Source organism: Phocoena sinus, chromosome 14, assembly GCF_008692025.1.
Source record: "Phocoena sinus isolate mPhoSin1 chromosome 14, mPhoSin1.pri, whole genome shotgun sequence".
NCBI lineage: Eukaryota > Metazoa > Chordata > Mammalia > Artiodactyla > Phocoenidae > Phocoena > Phocoena sinus.
The window spans coordinates 57,945,939-57,966,592 of NC_045776.1; positions in this window are offsets into that span (position 1 = coordinate 57,945,939).

Consider the following 20,654-nt stretch of genomic DNA (forward strand, 5'->3'; position numbering starts at 1 on the left):
CATGCAAGATAACGTAAGTCACTTATTACGGCCCACGCTCTCATTTTTGTCTTTTTTTTTGCCTCATAGGGAGATAATTTTATTTCAGTTGTGTCAATCAATTTGACAACCTCACCAATTACAGTTTTTCTCAAGACATATCCTTCCACACTTAATAAAATATTATAATATTAGCAATTATTATTACTTTTAATCATAGAAGTACAGAACAAAAAGGTAGAATTTGGCCCTTTAAAAAGGATGCAATATGGTTAGGTAAGAAGGTACTCATCACAGTACTGAATTTAAAATGCAGACGTTCTTAACTATTAAAATATTTAAGTATTAAAAGTATTAAGTATTTAACAAATCAATGATGACATTCAGTCATCATTTAATAAGTAATCAAGGATTGAGCATTTAATATTAAAAGAATTACAAGTGTTTCTGCACTGAAATAACTTTGTATTTACATTATACACATACAGATATATCTTTTTGAATGTCTTAAGGGCATTCATGTAGATTAGCTCATGGGATCTTCCCAATTCTAAAAGATGCAATTACCCTTGTATGAGAGATGAGGAAGTGAGTTCAGGGGGTTTAGGTCCCAATGTCAGTGAATGTCCCGTTCAGAGCTAGTCCCCAGATCTGATTTCTGGTCCTGCGTTCTCTCCCTAGCTGCACTGAGACCGTGGAGGATGAGCTGAAAGGCAACAGGGGAATCACGAGGGGTCACCTGTCCCCCCCATATCCTGGGTTCCTAGAAAGTCCCTCCGGACTTCAGTCAGACCTTGTCTTTGAACTGCAGACAGGGAACTCAGGCTCCTGATTTAGGGAAACGAAGGGTCAGCACATCCGAGGAGTGAATAAAAGTTGCCAAGTTGGCCTGTTTTGTCACTGCTCAAAATTAAGCAGAAAGATTTCAGCGAAAGAAGAATTTCAGAAGCCACTTTAATGAACAAGCTTGGATAAGATGGAACAGTAAAAATGTCACAATTCTACGTGTCTTATGAAACCCTGCAGTGCAAAATGTTCCCATTCTTTAGCAGGCTTGGAAATATCTAAGTTAGCTACAGCACCATGGAAGGTCAGAGGTGGCCTGTTCAAGGTGAAAACGATATAAGAATGTTCATGTTTTGTGAGAAAGTAGAAATTCAGCTCAACCAGGCATCCAAAGATGCTGGCTTCAATGTCACCTGTAAATAAAGAACAAGGACAATGCCTAAATGCTAAGCAAGGGTTAAATGGTTAATAATTTATAGTAATCAAGTGATAAGATAATATGTACCCATTTTTAAAGTATGAAAACTTTAAAAACTTACAAAAAACATTAAGTAAGAAAAGCAAAATTCCAGTTAACATGGGCATCCTGGTTATAATTATATAAAATAGCACGTGTAAACAAGACACTAGAAGGCAGGTTACAGAAGAAAACTGTTGTGTTCAGCTGATAAGAGGGCAAATGGTGGGGTAGGTGCTTCTAACAATGATAAAGAACTTGAGCCAGGCTCAGAGACGGCTCTCATTCCCCCTCACTTACTAGAAATGACACTGTGGGCAAGTTTCCTCATCCATAACATAGGAATAATAATAGTGCCAACTTCCTTCATTCAACAAATACTTTTTGAGTGCCTGTTAAGTACCAGGTGCGATGGATTCACCATTAAACTAGACAGGGTCTCACCTCTGTGGAGTATTCAGTCTGACAGTTAAGACAGAAAGAAAAGTATACTAAAATTATAAACGTAATAAGTTCTGTAAAGGAAACAACAGTTCACTGAGATAGAGAATTTGAGACCAAGCATTGATCGGGCAGTTTGGGAAGGTTTTGCTGAGAAACTTCGTCATAAGGATTCAATGATGCAATGTCTATAAATCACCCACACTCTGCCTAACATACACTAAATGCTCAAGAAAGATGAATTATTATTTCAATTTTTTTCTAATACTATATTTTTCAATTAAAAGAAAAAAAATAAACCCTGCTCCATTATGAACATATTGCAGAACAAGAGTTCAGACAGAGTGAGATGGGCTAGATCAGAGCTTTCAGAACCACTTGGGGGATCTTGTTAAAATGCAGACTCCATTGCAGTAGGGCTGGGATTAGAGGCCTGAGTTTCCTCATCTCTGACAAGCTCCTGGGTGATGCTGATGCTTTTGGTAGGCAGAGCACACCTTGAACAGAAGTCCCTGGCTTGCCTGTCCTTGATCTTGCCTGCAAATTGGAATCAACGGAGGAGTTTGAAAAGATACTGCTGTTCATTTCTACTCCCAGAGATTCGGGTTCAGCTGGTAAGGGGTGCAGTCTAGACATTAAAATATTTTAAGGCTCTCCAGGTGCTAACGGGCAACAAAATTGGAGAAACCCTGGGCTAGACTGGCCAGCTCCTGCAGGGAAGTTAATCCAGGTCTAGTCGTTGGTGGCTGGGCAGGCTGGAGGAGCCAGTCTCAGAGAAGTATGGTCACAGGCAAGAGGAGGAAGCACGGCCTGACAGATGTTTTCCCTCGAGGACAGACAGCCACGTAGCAGGAACCCAGCCAGTGATGCCCAGAGCATGAGGCAGGACCGTTTCTCTGGAGGCTTGGAATAAGCAAGGCTGCCCTTTAGTTCTAAAGGAATTTAGATTCCAGGCAGGGACATCATACTAGGATCCAGGCACCAAGCCTGGCGTATACAGCTGGGGGGGGGGGGGGGGGGGGTTAATTACAAGGAAAGAGGTAAGAGGTCAGTCACTAAAATTGGGTTATGGTGTCAGAATCTGATCCAAGGCAAAGCTAAAGAGGCTGAGTGTAAGCTAAGCTTCTTAACGTCCTGTGGCAATAAATAAGGTGATTAGGAGACTAAGCCTTAGGCAGGGGTGAGGGGTGCTGGTCCAGTAGACAGTAGCAAATTAGGGATGGAGGCCGAATAGTGCACCCCAGAGATGTGCACGTCCTAATGGCTGGAACCTGGGAGGATGTTATGCTACGTGACAAAATGCATGAAAAGTTGCAGCATGATTCAATAGGAATTTTTACAATAACTTTATCTATTGATATTTGTTCATTCATAACCCCAAACTGGAACCAAGCCACGTGTCCATCTCCAGGAGAATGGATTTTAAAATGTTGGATGTTTTGCAATGGAATGTTACTTGATAGTAAAGCAGAATGAACTACTGGCTCACACACCACATGAATGCATTTAAAAAAGAATTTTGCTGGGCTTCCCTGGTAGCTCAGTGGTTAACAATCTGCCTGCCAATGCAGGGGATGCAGGTTCGAGTCCTCGTCTGGGAAGATCCCACATGCCGCAGAGCAACTAAGCCCGTGCGCCACAACTACTGAGCCTGCGCGCTAGAGCCCACAAGACACCACTACTGAGCCTGCACACCACAGCTACTGAAGCCTGTGAGCTACAACTACTGAGCCCATGCACCTAGAGCCCGTGCTCCGCCACAAGAGAAGCCACCACAATGAGAAGCCCACACACTGCAATGAAGAGTAGCTTCTGCTCGCCTCAACTAGAGAAAGCCCGTGTGCAGCAATGAAGACCCAACGCAGCCAAAAATTTAAAAATAAATAAAAAATTAAAAAAACATTATGGTAAGAGAAAGAAGCCGGACCCAAAAGAGTCTATTAAGGGAAGTTTAGCAACAGGCAAAACTAATCAAAAGAGTGCTTGCCTATGGAGAGAGTGAAGATTGACTGGAAAAAAACAAAAGGGAACCTGGGGTCATGGAAATGTTCTGTATCCTGGTTGGGGTGTTGGTTTTATGCATACAAACATTCACCAAAATTCATTCAATTATATAGATTTAGGGTCCATGCATTTCTCTGTATAAATAAGGATCTTGAGATGAAGTGATTTTCCTGGGTTTTCTGGGTGGTCCCAATGTAATCCCAGAAGTCCTTGTAAGTGAAACGGGAGGTGGGAGGGGAGGGGAGGGAGATTTAGTGTGACACAACCGAACCTGCCATTGATGGCTTTGAAGACAGGGAAAGGGGACCGTGTTCCAGAAATTCGGCAGCTTCTAGAGGCTGGAAAGGCAGGGAAACACATTCTCCCCCAGAGGCTCCGGAAAGAACCAGCTCTGAGGACACATTGACTTCAGCCAAGTGAAAGTCCATTTTGGACTTCAGACTTCCAGAACTGTAAGACAATAAATTCCAGTTGTTTTAAGGCACTAAATTTATGGTGATTTGTGATAGCTGCAATGGGGAACCAAGATACTAGGTAAAGACTATGGCCCAGAAATCAGATATAGATGACATTGGGGGGAAAAATAATAAGTAGCTAAAATCTAAGCAGATAAAAATTGAGATCTAAGCAGATACTGAAGATTCCATTCGTGTCCATGATAAAGAAAGATCAGAAAAAGGAATAATTTGAAGAAATTACATGAATTATTAAGGAGAAGGGAAAAAAAGAAGAGAAGGTCTCAGAGCTCAGCAGTAGAGGAGGGCCTGGGGCGGGACAGGACTGCTTTTCTGAGGGACTGTGAGGTTTATAAGCTTTGGTCTTCGGGTAGGAACTGATGTTCTATAAACTCTGTAAATGAGTGGGCAAAGCAGCTATAAAGTGACAGGCAGGACTCTGCTTGTAGCCCAAGGGGACAGATAGCTACTTGCCTCCTGAGATCCAGGCTTCTCTTCTGAACACATGGTCACCCAGGTGGGACTGCATTTCCAGCCTCCCTTGCAGCTAGGCAGAAATAGTATTAGTCTGCCCAGGCTGCTGTAGCAGAATACCACGGACTGGATGGCTTAAGCAACATGAATTTATTTTCTCACAGATCTGAAGTCCAAGATCAGGATTCCAGCTTATTCTGTTCCTGGTGAGACCTCTCCCAGCCTAGTAAATGGCTGGTCTTCTTGCTGTGTTTCCATATGGCCTTTCCTGTGTGTTCAAATAGAAAGCTCTCTGCTATCTCTTCCTACAAGGACATAGTCCTATTGGATCAGGGTCCCACCCTATTAACTTCATTTAACCTGAATTACTTCCTGAGAGGCCCCATCTGCAAGTACAGCCACACTTAGGGGTTAGGGCTTCAATAAGGAATTTGAAGAGGACACAAACATTCAGTCCACAACAGACTCTGACTAGGTTCAAGCCAACAGGATATGAGCAGAGGTGAAGTGTATGACTTCAGTCCACCTTCAACTGAAGACCTCCTTGCCCTGCATGCTGGGTCGGCCCCTGTTTCACCAGCTTAAACTCACATGTTGTTTTGCCATGAAGCTTCTACCCCACAACGGTGGGCCAGTCCGGGAGGATGGCAAAGGAACATAAATAACTTCATGAAAGAGAGCTGCCTTGCTGCCAGGACTGCATTTTGGAAGAAAGAAATAAAATGTTGTTAAGCTAAGCCACTGTATTTTGAAGTCCTTTATAAAGCCAACATAGTCTTACCCTAATACATCCTATAACCCCCCAAAACAGGCTCCCTATGTAGTTAACAGAAGTAACTTATCATGACTTTCCACCAGATTATTTTAAAATTAAAATAGAAAATTTTTAAGATAGCTAAGCTTACTTAATGAACTAGCCACTCCACAAGAGTCAGCTTCAAAAGAAGTTAAGAGGGCTTCCCTGGTGGCTCAGTGGTTGAGAGTCCGCCTGCCGATGCAGGGGACACGGGTTCGTGCCCCGGTCCGGGAAGATCCCACATGCCACGGAGCGGCTGGGCCCGTGAGCCATGGCCGCTGAGCCTGTGCGTCTGGAGCCTGTGCTCTGCAATGGGAGAGGCCACAACAGTGAGAGGCCCACGTACCAAAAAAAAAAAGAAAAAAAAAAAAGTTAAGATAAATACCATCTCAAAGCCAAAACTTACCCTCAGTGTGCTCCAGGCCTGAGTAGAAAGCTACTTTCTCCCTCACCCTGAATTTCTTAACTTTGAATTAATTTTGATTCAAATAGTATGTCCTCATTTCATTACTTCTTACAAGATTTTTCTCTCTTGTTTTGGCTAGTCATAGCTTTTTCTTTTGCCTCAAACATTGTGTCTTATATCTGCTTCAATGTCAGGGAAAGTTTTACTTTTCAAAACTCTGTTATTAATATTTGTTTGCAAGAGTACAGAACCACATGAGTAGAATTATAATTAATGTCAGGAGCCTATCATGCCTTGCCTGGTCTAGAACTGCCTTATCAAATGAGAACATTTCTCACCGTTCAATTTAGGCCTGTACTTTTGACAACATTTCTTAGAAAACGTTTCTTAAGGAAATCTCCTAGCTTCTCCACTGTCTTTGTAGACATGGATGGGATAGTTTAACCACACTCCCACACACTCTCTGAGAACTACCTTCCCATGGTTCTGTTGTTACCGCAAGAAGACCCAGTTTGCACCACATGACCTTGTTCTACCCACCCATATCCAGGCCACCACTCCCCGCCTCACCCCCCGTGGCTTGGCCAACCACAGTCACTGTCTGAGACCCCACCTAGGTGGTGTACCTGAATCTTGGCACCATCTTGGTTTTTCAGCCTTCCTTACATCCACCTGCCAATAAACTCTCCTCTTTCTTTAACTATTTTGAGTTGGGTTTTTGTCACTTGAAACTGAGTCTTAATGCACTTTTTAAATATTTATACACCTTCCATTACTGATCATAGAGAATGTCAGGTAGCATCTGCTTTCTGACCCTTAATGGTTTCTTAAAGTGCTTGTATCATTTTACATTTGCAAATCTAAGTTTTCAGAGCATACTTAAAAAATACATTTAATTAGACTTTCACAAGAATTTCATACACAAATCAAGCCATGGCAAAAAATACAGGAATCAGACAGCCTAAGACCAAATACCAGTTCCCACATTTACTTAACTGGGTGATCACTGGGAAATTATTTGGCTTTCTTGTCCTTAGTTTCCTCATCTGTACACATAGAAGACCTATATCAAAAGATGAGAATCAGGCTTCCCTGGTGGCGCAGTGGTTGAGAGTCCGCCTGCCAATGCAGGGGACGCAGGTTCGTGCCCCGGTCTGGGAAGATCCCACATGCCGCGGAGCGGCTGGGCCCGTGAGCCATGGTCGCTGAGCCTGCGCGTCCGGAGCCTGTGCTCTGCAACGGGAGAGGCCACAACAGTGAGAGGCCCGCGTACAGCAAAAAAAAAAAAAAAACAAACAAACAAACAAAGATGAGAATCAAGGTTCTTAGCATAGTGCCCAGTATCAAGTCAAGTAAGTGTCCAATAATTATTTTCTTCGATTATTGTCATCATCATCGTCAGAGGATTAGAAAGCAATGTTGTTACAGCCACTGTCGTGAAGATGGGCAGATTTGTCAGCACAGGCTTATAAAAGGCAGTTGGACACACGTGAAGAGATAAACCATTTTTCATCTTCTTATTTATATGGAAGAAGCACAAGAGACCCTAAGGGGAAAGGCAAACTAGCAACGAACATCTTCCTGAAAGCCAAGTAGTAGATAGCGATTAATGTAAAATAGCGGCCAGCTACAGCAAAACCCAAAAAGATTTTTTAAAAATTTTGGCAGGGAATGGGTCATTAGGGAACTTGGTAAGTGTGTTTTTTCTTTCATCAAGGAAGAGGAAGCCAAATTGGGAGGTGGGGGGTGGTCTGGAAGACAGCTGTTTATAAGGACATGTAAACAGCATTTGTCCCCCAGACCCTGCAGGACATCCCTGCCTGCTGGGTATTTGTAACAATGAAAACCTTCAACAGGAAAGTTAGATTTTGAAATCAAGGTTTGCAACACACAAGAAATTTAAAGCTGGACACAAATTATCTGAAAATTAGGAAACAGATGTTTATTTTAAAATTTATTTTATTGAAGTATTTACAACGTTGTGTTAATTTCTGCTGTACAGCAAAGTGATTCGGTTATACATATATATACATTCTTTTTCATATTCTTTTCCATTATGGTTTGTCACAGTATTCTGAATATAGTTCCCTGTGCTATACAGTAGGACCTTGTTGTTTATCCATTCTATATATAATAGTTTGCATCAGGAAATAGATGTTTATAAAGATACTTGTCGTGTCATTTTCATCCGCCCTGGTTTGGGAGAAGACGCCTACAAACCACCACTGTTATTGGTGCTTTCTTCTGTTTTTTATTAAGGTCTCCTTCTATTCACTCCTTGCGGAGGCAGATATTCTACAATATTCTGCGCTTTCAGTTCTCAGAGCATTTCCTTTCTCCATGTTTATCTCCAGATTCCCGTCTTTCCTCTCTTTATAACACCTTCTACATACATTTCATCAGGAAGTCAATTTATAGTCAAATAACCTATAAACCTGGTAGTGATCTAGTGGCAGAGACAATATTCAAATTTTAGGAAGTAGACGTTACTAAGAAATAGGATTTGCGGTAGGAACAGACAGCATTCTTCCATCAAAAGGTCCTTTACAGGATTCAGGAAGTAGTTAACTCTGGAAGGCAACGTTGTATATTAGAAATTCAGAAGATCTAAGATTAAAATTGTGTTTCTGGAAAATGTGAGCTATTTGACTCTTGGACAGGTCAATTACCTTCTCTGAGCCTCAGTATTTCTCCTCTGTAAAATCTGGAAAACAACAGATGTTGTAATTACTGCCTCTAATGACAGCAATAATAATAACAGCTACCAGGTACTGAATGTTGAAAGGGTACTTTACACCCGTGCTCTCCCGTATTCTGCTTCAATCTCTGTCCCAGGACTGCATCATGTCTGCGGAATGAGGCTAGAGAACTACACTGACCAGTGTCTCTTCAACACATGCCCACAGTCGTTAAAGTCGACCTTTAGAATTGCCTGGAGATCTCAGGACCTGCTCTCAACTGTTCACATGCCACTGATGGACCCCATCCTTTCAGAGCTCAGCCGCTTTTCCCTCCGGCTAGGATGCCCATCTCTTCTTTTTCCTCCTGTTGAATTGATGGCCATCCTTCAAGACCCACCTCAAACATCCCGACCCCTAGGCAGCCTTCTGTGATTGGTCCAGTGCTCAAGGACTGCTTTCTCCTTTTTGTCACCAACGTACCTTGTAATGCAATCTCCATCATAACCCACCTGCGGATTTTATTAACCTCTTTTTCACATTAAGCGACGAATGCCTGCCCCTTTCTATTTTATTTTGTCTTACACTTCCCACAGCGTCTGAAACTGGACAAATTCTTGTTGAAGATGATGATAAGGCTGCTGCATTCAACACTATGTAATAACGTTGGTGCAGTTCCTGCGTTATGCTAACACGTCACATAAACTATCTCCAAGTACTGTAAACATCCCAAGGTGGCAGAAGGCAACGTAAGCTACTAAGTATAAACAGAGTTCTCAGTTACAAGCAACACAAGCTGACCCTGGTCACCTTAAAAAGGGCAAGTTAATTCCGGAGATATTTGTGGAGTGGGGAGAATGGGGGTCACAGAATCCACAGGAACCTGGAGGATGGGGCTTGGAGAACGGGTAGGAACCGAGAGAGTTCCAGACGCTCGGCAACAGGCCCAAGGGCAAGGTTTCCCATCCAAACAGAACAGCTGACGCGGACTACAGCCCAAGAGCCATCTGACCTTCAAATGCCCACTTCATCTTTGTTTTTCTAGCTCAACTTCCAAAACCTGGGGAACCAGTCACTGGCAGAGCTTAAATCCTGTGCGCATGTAGTTTTTTTTGTTTGTTTGTTTGTTTGTTTTGCGGTACGCGGGCCTCTCACTGTTGTGGCCTGTCCCATCGCGGAGCACAGGCTCCAGACACGCAGGCTCAGTGGCCATGGCTCACGGGCCCAGCCGCTCCGCGGCATGTGGGATCTTCCCAGACCGGGGCACAAACCCGTGTCCTGTGCATCGGCAGGCGGACTCTCAACCACTGCGCCACCAGGGAAGCCCTCCAGTAGTTTTGACCAATGGGAAATAGAAGACAAATGAGCCAGACTGAGACACCCTCTTGCTTCTCTCTACCAGGCCCTGCGGGAAGGCCCGGGGTCTCCTTCTCGGCCCAGAGAAGCCGGCAGGCAGACGGGCCTGCTGAGCGCCCGTGAGCTGCTCTGGCTCATGCAGAAGCAGAATCAGCCCTGGCCTCACTCTGCTGCCTCCCCCTCTCCCACCTCTCTTCATTCTCCTCTTCTCCGTTGCCATGGATTTCACCTCCCAGCTAGAGTATCAGCATTTTAATCTTTGCCTCTGCATCTGTGTCTGAGATGCTGGCCTCGGAACAGAGCAACTAGGGACAAGTGGGAAGTTGGTTTGGCTACAGCAGTGAGACCACGGTGTGTAGGGAGAAACTGGGGCGAGGAATTTGAGCTTGAAACAGAAGTGATGGGAAGGGATTATAGATTCTTAAGCAGAGAAACAAGAGTGAAGTCTTTCTTAGAAAAGTCTGCTGGCAGTGAACAGAAAGAGTGGAATCAAGCGAAATGGAAGGTGGGTGACTAGGGAGGTGATGGAGGTGAGGTGGGGAGAACGGAGAAGAGAGGGAATGGGGAAAAGTAGGATAAAACGAGATTTCAAAAGAAGAAACACGACTTAGTAACTAATTGGATACAGATGATCAAGGAAATCGGGGATTTACATTTTTCTTTCCAAAACCGCAAAAAACTGGTTACATGGGCAGGTGAGCCACTGGCAGAGGAAATCACGAGTCCGGTTGTTTGTTGTAGTTTTGATGTTACAAGAGAGTCCAAGGGAGATGTTAGAAAAACAGCTGGAAATTCGAGACAGATGGAGAGTTCCATTCTCTCTGCATGATCGTGAAGCCACAGACAGAAGTGAGCTCCCAAAATGGGATGCTCAGAGAGAGAGGCAGTGAGGACTCAAGTGAGAACAAGGCAAGGAGGGGCTCCTGGCAGATGGCCGAAGCCTTCTGTGGAAAGGAGGTGCAGAATCATCCACGGAAGGCGAGAGCTAGAGGAAGGAGATTCGAGGAAGGAATAGGACAGAGGATGAGCTAATGGCTATGGTGAGCACTCCAGGAAGCTGTGGGGAAGATGAGTGACACCCATTTTACTGAGCAGTCATGACTGCCAGCTGCTTAACCCACACGTGCAGAATCAACATTTCATTTGTTGAAATGATTGTTCATTTCAATCGTCCATTTCAAGGGTAAAACAATAAGAGGCCCCGAGAGGTTAACCAACTTGCTCAAAGTCACACACCTAAAATGTATATCAGTTAGTTTCTGCTATGGTCACAAATCACCCCCAAAGGTAATGGCTTAGAGCAATAATCATTTCTTTTCCTCCAGACGATTCTGTGGGTTGGCAGGTGGTCCAGTTCAGCAGGGAGCTTTACCTGCTGGTCTTCCCTGGGCATGTTCACAAGGAACTAGTGATTTAGGGGGTGCCACGGTTGGGATGCCTGGAGCTAAACCACCGGAGAGCAGCATGGTCCGAGGAAGCTAATAGATTCCGTGACTTAGAAATTAATAAATTTAGAATAGATGAAATTAGAATGAGAACAAAATATCCAAAGTAACAGGAACGGAGAGCGAATCTAATATGTGGTAGAGAGCAGCTGCCTACAGCACATGGTAATAACAACAATGATTAGAGCTAATGGCTGTTGAGCACTTGCAGTGGGCCAGGCGCTGCTCTGAGGGCTTTTATGCATGATCTCATTTAATCCCCACCGCAATCCGATCCGGCACGGTCGTTAGCTTTATCTTTCAGTGAGGAAACAGGCTCAACATGCCTGGTAGCTTAACCAAGATGAATCCAGGCAGAGGGGTCAGGAGTTTGGAATTTGGAAGAAAGGTTTGATTGAGTGATTACAGTCTTGGTGTAGATGTCTTAGAATAATGAATTCCAGGACATGAGCCTGTTGGATGCTGACTAATACAAAGAAAAGTTTTAAAGGTAATGAGGACACAACTATGAGCCGAAGATACTGAAGGTCATGAACTTGGCTATGGAAGTCAAAAAGAATAACGATGGGGCTTCCCTGGTGGCGCGGTGGTTGAGAGTCCGCCTGCCGATGCAGGGGACACGGGTTCATGCCTCGGTCCGGGAAGATCCCACATGCCGCAGAGCGGCTGGGCCCGTGAGCCATGGCTGCTGAGCCTGCGCATCCGGAGCCTGGGCTCTGCAACGGGAGAGGCCACAACAGTGAGAGGCCCGCGTACGGCAAAAAACAAAACAAAACAAAACAAAAAACAAAAAGAATAACGATGGATAGATAATAAGGCAAAAAATTTAAAAAAGAATGCAAACCAATCCTGAAGTCTCCAGTAAAATACAGGATGCGAAAAGTTTATACAATACTGTGAAACAAAAATAATAGACAAACACAGGAGAGGACGTATTGTCTGGACATGCCAGCTGTACTCTAGCAACAAACAACTCCCGAACCTCAGAAGAGAAAATAACCAAGGTATCTTTCCTGACCAACCATGGTGGGTTAGCTGTGGGTTCTGTTCACCCTTGTAACTCAGGTATCCAAGCTGCCGGAGGCTTCATTCAATGCCTGCTTCCACAGGGAGATCAGCTCAGTGCTTTGTGTCCACCTAGAGGGTTGGGATAGGGAGGATGGGAGGGAGACGCGAGAGGGAGGGGATAGGGGGATGTATGTATATGTATAGCTGATTCACTTTGTGATACAGCAGCAACTAACACAACATGGTAAAGCCATTATACTCCAATAAAGATGTTAAAAAAAAAAAAAACGAAACCAAAAAACACCTGCTTCCATAATCACTGTGTCCGCAAAAGAGGTACATCGCAGGCCAGCTCTTAAAGTTTCCATTTGCATGTTTTGGGCCAAGGCAAGTCACTGGGCCATACTAGCCTCAGGGGAATCTTACTGTGTGCCTGTAAGTGGAGAAGACCCAGAAATACTTGGAGAAAGGTTGCTAATGACAACCGCAGATACATTCTTGAGGATTCTGCTACGACATGAGACACATAACTAGAACATAGGTGTGGTATAGTCTAGGGATAGCACAGGGACACCAGCTGAGTATGCAGAATGAAATGGGGTGCAAGGAAGACAGAGCCGGGTGGTGAGGCCAGGTGAGGGGCAGCGGGATCAAAGCACAGTCAGGTTCACTCTCCAAACGGCAGCTGTGTGGATGGAAGATGCTGCAAACAGGGAAGCTTACTGTTAGAGCAGCTTGGAGTTCTCCTGAGCTCTCGCCTATTCAGGAAACTCTATTCCATATTAGGATGAGAAGGTTCTTTTCCTTTTGGTCCAACCATTCTCCAAGTCTGCCCTGGGATAATGTATTAGCAATTCAAGGGTGGGGTGAGAACTTCACTGGGGACAAGAAAGGCCTTAAGTAGAAGTGGCCAGAATCATGTTATCCCCAGGGCCCAGGGGCTCCATAGCTGGGCATGTGCCAGACTGTTAGAAAAACAAACATATCAGCTGTTAATAGGTGTCTAAGCCGGGCTCATCTTACAATTAATTCTTCAGAAGGTTTTAACTTTATGTATCCTAACAACCAACACAAAAATGAAAATGCCCCAAGCTACTTACTTTTCATTTTCAAATAAAATAAAACATGGATATTTATCTGCAAAGACAAACCTTTAAGTGTAAATACATTCCAGGATGAATTTACTATTTGTGAATTACTGGCATAACGGACAATATTTTTCGTTACAGGTTTCCAAGTGACAGTGCTGTTCAGAGATTGTTATATTCACCTACTTGAGTGTCCAGGGCACAGCTTCACTTCTGTCACTCTGGGAGGGCTTTTAAGGAAGGAAAGGGACTTTTGAGGTAATGTTTGTTTGTTTTTTGATTACCTACATTCCTAAGGTATTTAGGACCTAAAGAAAGTAGAAGAATGCATTGATTATTTTTCTCCTAGATTGTCTTTCTTACATATCAGATGTTTCAGCTAAGCTTGTACTAGATCTCAGTCAATTTATGCGTGAATTCTTTGACAGCTACCAGGAACACATCATGAATAGAGAACTTAAGTTATGCACAGTCCTGTAACTCACCCATAAAGAGCTTTGTTCCTGAAATCTAGATAGTAGCGAGGACCAGCCTAGGCCTATTTTAATGAGAACTGTTGGTACAAGGCAGGCTTCTTAAATTTCAGCACAGACATCAGAAATGGAAGCAAAACCTATGTAGTGGGGAAAAATAAACAGATTTTAAGAGCAAAGCGGCATATTCTTTCCTCTCTGAGAGTTTGGCCAAAAATGCCCTCCCTTCAAAGCCAGCAGGACAAGCAAAGTAGCCAAGGATTGAAAACAAAACAACCCAAATGAAGGGAAGGAAAAGAGACGTTTAAAGAAGGTCACTCACCACATGTGCCGGTCACAATATCACAGCTCGTTCAAGGGGAGCTTAATCTTCTCTTCCCTGAAGTGCCAGCTCATGGAGCTGCAGGATTTGTTTGAAATGTGTCTTTTCATTGAACAGCTGTTATTCAGTAACATCTACACACTTTGGGTCCTCAGGAAGGGTTCAACACGTAATTACCTATTCATGAAAGGCTGCATTGTAATTATGAGATGATCATGTATGGTTAATTTGAATAAGGATGTTAGTGTTCTCTGAAGCTTGTAGATCTGACCTTGGGTAGAAGACACACCTGGTCATAACCCCACCTTCCTTCTTGCTAACAAACCCCCAGTTAATCCAGGTTTCAGATGGTCTGTGTTTGAGGGAAGGTGAGCTCTTTCCCCACCCCAGGGCGTGAATCTCGATAAACCCAGATCCATCAGAGAATTCTATTCTGTTCCCAGGGATTGGCTTAGATAAGGCTCAGTTCTTTTCTTAATCAGCATTAGTGAGGTATATACTTCTACACATAATAAAATCCAGCAATTTTAAGTGCACAATTTGAAAAGATCGACAAACGTAAACAGCCCTGTAACCACTGCCAGGTTCACGACATACATTTTCCTCACCCCCAGAAGCTTCCTGTTGTCTTTGTGCAGTCAGCTCCTTCCCCCACCTTCTAGAAACAATTGCTCTGCTTTATGTCACTATGGATTGGCCTTCGCTAAGTCATCACGTGCATGGAATCGTACAGTATGAGGTCTGTGTACCTTCTCTCACTTAACCTAACGCCCTGAGACTCTTCCATGATGCTCGGTGATTCAGTGGCCTCTTGGACACATGGCTGAGCGGCTCTCCCCTGGACACCACTAGTACCATAATTTACTCGTCAGTTTGGATGGATGACAGACTTTGGGCTCATACTTGCAAAGCTGTTGTGAACATCCAAGGACAAATTTTTGCGCGGACCTGTGTCGCCATTTCTCAGTAAATACTTAGGAGTGAGATTGCTGAGTCATAGGCAGGTATATGAGAACTCTTTAAGAGGCAACGCGGCATTGCCATCAACAATTCTTGATTTCCAAGATTTCTGGTTGCTACACATCCTTGCTTACATTCGGTATTGTTCCTCTTTTTTTTTTTTTTTTTGCAGTACATGGGCCTCTCACTGTTGTGGCCTCTCCCGTTGCAGAGCACAGGCTCTGGACGCGCAGGCTCAGCGGCCATGGCTCACGGGCCCAGCCGCTCCGTGGCATGTGGGATCTTCCCGGACCGGGGCACAAGCCCGTGTCCCCCGCATTGGCAGGAGGACTCTCAACCACTGCGCCACCAGGGAAGCCCCTGTTCCTCTTTTAAATAGCAATGATTCCAGCGGTGGGAATTCAGCGTAGTTTAATTTGCATTTACCAATGACAACAGATGATATGATAATCATTTTTTCACGTGCTTATTTGTCATTTGTACCTCTTCTTTAGTGACATGTCTGTTCAAATCATTTGTCTTTTTTTAAAAAAAACTCATTTATCTTCTTAATATTGAATTGTCAAAGTTCTTTATGTATTCTGGATATCAATCCTTTAGCAGATATGCTTCAAAAACATTTTCTACCAGCATATGCTTGTCTTTTCATTTTCTGAATAGTTACTTTTTAAATGAAAAGATTTTCATTTTTAGAACACTTTTAGATTTACAGGAAAAGTGAGCACCTCTCATTTCCTCACTCCACAAAGCTCCTTGAACACTGGTGGGCATGGAGCAGTCTTCTGAAGAAACTACAGGAGAATTAACATTAATAAAGGTAAGTATTCCAGTCCATGAAACACCCTACATCTCTCTAGGAATGTCTGCAGGGGACAAAACACCAAGTGACATAAGTGAGCTGACTCCTGACAAGCCCCCTACTGTGTTATCTGGCACGTTCTATTAAATATTGTGCAAATTTAATTTAAATGAGGGAGCAAAATGAAACAAAAGAGCAAAAACCTCCCAAATAATAAGTTTAGTCATAATTGTCATAATTATATTTTCACTTCTAACATAGGCCTAACAATAGATTTTAAATATATATATATAATATTATATATATTATACATATATATTATATATATAATATATATATATCCTTCTGCTGGTATTGCTTATTTATTTCAATTGACGGAAAAATCCTAAAGAGATTCCCTCACATTTTGAAAGCAAGCGTCAAACATTTTATTTGGGAAGTTATTACTGTTATCCTCTTGTTTTCTAAATTAGGGATGGTCAAGAATATAATTGAGTCCTTTGTGGAAAAAAAACACGCCTGGCAAACTATGAAGGAGATGGACTTCGCTTGTTCTGAGAACCTAATCTAACAAAGCGACTTCTTTTCCCCTTATGTGTGGAACTGGTTGAAACACGTCTACAGACCTGCTTGAGATGATGTGGAAAATGTGACAGAAAAATCACCAGAGTCGTACGTTAAAGGGGACTATTTCTCAATACCCGAGGGAAAAGAGAAAGAGTAACTACAGCCAGGAAATCCAGGAGCGCCTTGGAAAGGGATCCAGAAAGGCCTGGTGATGGCAGACAGGGGAGATTTTGGCAGGAGTGCCAACAGGACACGAGGACGTAGAAGGCTGTGGAGGATCACCTCTGGCACACAGACAGTTAAAATGCAGGGGGCAGGGGCTTCCCTGGTGGCGCAGTGGTTGAGAGTCTACCTGCCAATGCGGGGGACGCGGGTTCGAGCCCTGGTCTGGGAAGATCCCACATGCCGCGGAGCAACTGGGCCCGTGAGCCACAACTACTGAGCCTGTGCGTCTGGAGCCTGTGCTCCGCAACAAGAGAGACCGCGACAGTGAGAGGCCAGCGCACCGCGATGAAGAGGGGCCCCCCGCTCGCCGCAATTAGAGAAAGCGCTTGCCGCAACTAGAGAAAGCCCTCGCACAGAAACGAAGACCCAACACAGCCAAAAATAAATAAATTTTAAAAAGAATTTACAGAACTACAAAAAAAAAAAAAAATTCAGGGAGCAGGACAATCTCCCTATTACCTATTTTCGGGGGAGAAGACAAACATTCAAGAAGCGTGTACGTCCCAATGATGCTCTTGGCAGGAAGAGTGGGATCCAAGCAAAATGGTGGCAGGTGGGGCCACGGGGGAATGAGCATGGGGTGAGGGTCTCTCCGTAACCGTGGAGAAACTGAACAACGGTGATGTGTCCCGGTAACTTGCTTAAAAACCCTAAGACGGCCTTTTCTTCAGAAAAAGACTGTTCCATGCCAGTCTTAGAGGGGTTTTGTGGAGTCAGGAGAGAGGGACGGTGTCCGGGGTTAGGAGGAGGATGGAGACGGAGGGAGGACGTGATGGTGAGTGTGTGGGGGGGTGACACAGGGGATGACGGAGAATTCCTCGGAGCAGAGAGTCTGAACAGGAAGTGACCAAGGGGCCGTGAGGGAATCTTTCAGAGAAGCTCCAGAAGAGGCGGCAGGGCCCAGACTTGCTACCCTAGATGGGGTGGGGACTGCTTCATTTCAATGTGCTCCTAAAGGAAGAAACAGTCCTCAAAGGAAGGGGGATTTGAGGACATCGGTGGGACAGACACGTAGTGAAATAGATGTAAAAAACAGCCCCCTCCTTATGGTTTGTCTATTAACCTGATCAGGCCTTCACTGCTTTGCCCTTTGTGCAGTGCACAGAACTACCTTCCAGACATTCTCTTCTGTACATCATTTACCGTGTTTGATCTTACATCTGTTTACATCAAATTCAACTGCATATAACAGAAAAAGCAAAATAATTGTATTTTCTCACAAAGAATTTTGGAGGAGCCAGTTCAGGACTGGTTTGGAGATTCCAGAAAGTCTTCAGAATGTTTCTGCTCCATCATTCTCTCTCTGAGGCTTCTTTCTTGAAGGTTACCTCGTGGCCCAATAATGACACTGGAGTTTTGGGCGCCTGCAGGTCATCTTTGGGGAGATGACTGATGGGTGTTAGGAAATGTGGAGGGAGACTGGGAAGGGCTGTAGTGTATGAGTCACCAGCATAGATGCTGCAGCTAAAGTCGAGGGTCTAGGGGGACATGGGCTGAGGACAGCTCCCAGGGCGGCACCTGTAGTCAAGGAGAGTAGGGAGTAGCAGAAATGAGCCTACCATTGGGATGGCACCGATAATACTAATACTCAAAACTAAAAAATTTTAAATCAGGACGTTCCTTGTATATCAAAAAATGCAGACCTTTGAATGTTCTAGAAAATTGTAGACACTAAAGATTGTCTCTCTATAATTTCCTAGGATGCAAATGTGTGAAGCAGATTCTCTGAAATATGAGAGGGTGCCCACACAAGACTATGCATTTCTCACGAAGGCAGGGTTTTGTGGTCCCCCCACTGCAGCCCAGGGAGGGTCTGGTACACGGTGGGCATTCAATATCTGTCAAATGATAAAATGTTGTTCCAGCCAAAGATCCCTGTTTCCTCCCTTCACTCCTCCCAAAAGTCTTTTCTCTTTAAAGCTATACCCTAATCTGGAATAAATTAAGTTGAACACATGCATACGGAGTCGAAGAGTCGGAAGGGAAAGAGGACGTGGGTCCTTACCTGTTCCGGACCACGGGCAGTTTGTTCGGAGAGCCACTAGATGGCGGTGCGTATCCACTCATCAGGAGAAACCCGCACTCTCTGGGCCAGTTTCCAAACGTCTAATTCAAATGTAACAGGTGTAAATTCCTGGATGAGATCACAAAGCGAGTCTACCATTTCATTTGTCTTTAGTAACAGTCTGACTCACTAAACAAAAAAACACTACCTCCTGATAATGGGTAGCGCGCCGAACACAATCAACTATCAAACCCTATCCCCCAACCCTGGGTCCTTTTCCTGAGGTTTCCCAAACAACAGCAGAAGGCTACCTTCCCTTCAGTTAAGTAGACGCCTTCCTTCTTTCCCATCTACCTCTCTCTTCCTCAAAACCCTACTGCTGTCCTAAAAGAGCCAGAGCCCTTGACTTCTCATCCTAGGGACCCACGCCCTTCGTCAGCCATCTGCCAGGACCACCTGCAAACACCTGGCCTGACTCTGGAAGCCACCAGAGGTGATGCTGAGTTTGAACCAGAAGAGTTCACTCAGCGGAGGGTTGGGGATTGGTGGGGAGGTCCACAGCGACCATCCCATGCAGCCTGACTAAGAAGTTCTCGAAGCTTGAGTGTAGAGTCAGTGGGAGGTTGGCTGATTGTAAGACGGGAGGGACTGCTGAGGATGGACCACGTGTGCCCCTCTGACATTGAGACCTAAACACTCTGGGCTATGAGGAGCTGGCAAAGGCTTTCCAGGTCTGTTACGGGTTGAACTGTGTCTCCCCCTCAAAAGATATGAAGCCTTGACCCCAGTCCCTTTGAATGTGATCTTGTTTGGAAGGACATTGCAGATGTAATTGGTTAAGGTAAGATGAGGTCCAACACGGCTGGCGTCCTCGGGAGAGAAGAGACACAGGCACGTGACGAGGGAGACAGAGACTGAAGCCCCGTGGCTGCGAGCCAAGAGAGGGACACTAAAGATCGTCCCCAAACACCGGAGGCTGCAGGAGGCGAGGAAGCCCCACCCCCCTGCACATCAGAGGGAGTACAGCCCCGCTGACCCCTTGGCTTTGGACTTCTGGCCTCCAGACCCGTGGGGCAGCACCTTTCTGTTGCTATAAGACCCCCAGTCTGTGGTGCTTTGTGACAGCAGCCCTAGGAAATGAATACAAGGTCATTGCCATGTCTGCTGGCCACTGGAGCCTGGCCTGGAAGGCTCACCCTGGCCTCACCCCTTCCCCGCTCTCCTATCCGTGCTTCAGGGATGGACTCGAAGCCCACCTGTCCCTTCAGGGAGCAGCAGCCTTAGACGTCCGTCCCAGGTGTGTGTGCCTGAGACCCACAAGAGCAGCCATGGGACTAGCCCTCATCCTGGGACTCCTGCCACAAGGCGGGGAGGGGAGGACTTCACCCAGCAGCTCCTTCCTCCTCCCTGACTCCATCCTGCCCCTGCCCTGTGAGTTCCCAAACCCTGCCAGGCCTGAGCTGTGGAAAGCTTTGACTTGAAGGACAGACTTACATTTGAGTCACAAAGGGTCTTGACTTCTCAGGGTCTGAAAATGAGACGGTTCTAATCCTCGAAAGGGACAGGAAAAGCTTAGGGATATCCTCTGGCCTTGGAAATAGGGATCAGATCCTACAGGTGTGAAGACAGTGGGGTGAGAGGGGAAAAAGTTCCCCTTTCCTTGTTCTGAACAAGGGTCAGTTTCATTCAATAAATGAGTTAAACACACCGAACGTTTTCTCCCTACTGACTTTATTAGTTTTTGAAGAGTTGGCATCTTCAGTGATCCTAATGACACCGAATCTATCTTAATGATAACCCTTCTTCTCAGGGCACAGAGATGTCTATTGGAGAATTTTCTAAATTTCTTAATTAACCTGCCCTGACTTTATGTTGCCAAAGATTGTGCTCTGAAACCTGTATGAGATATTCTATATAGGCTACCCCAGAG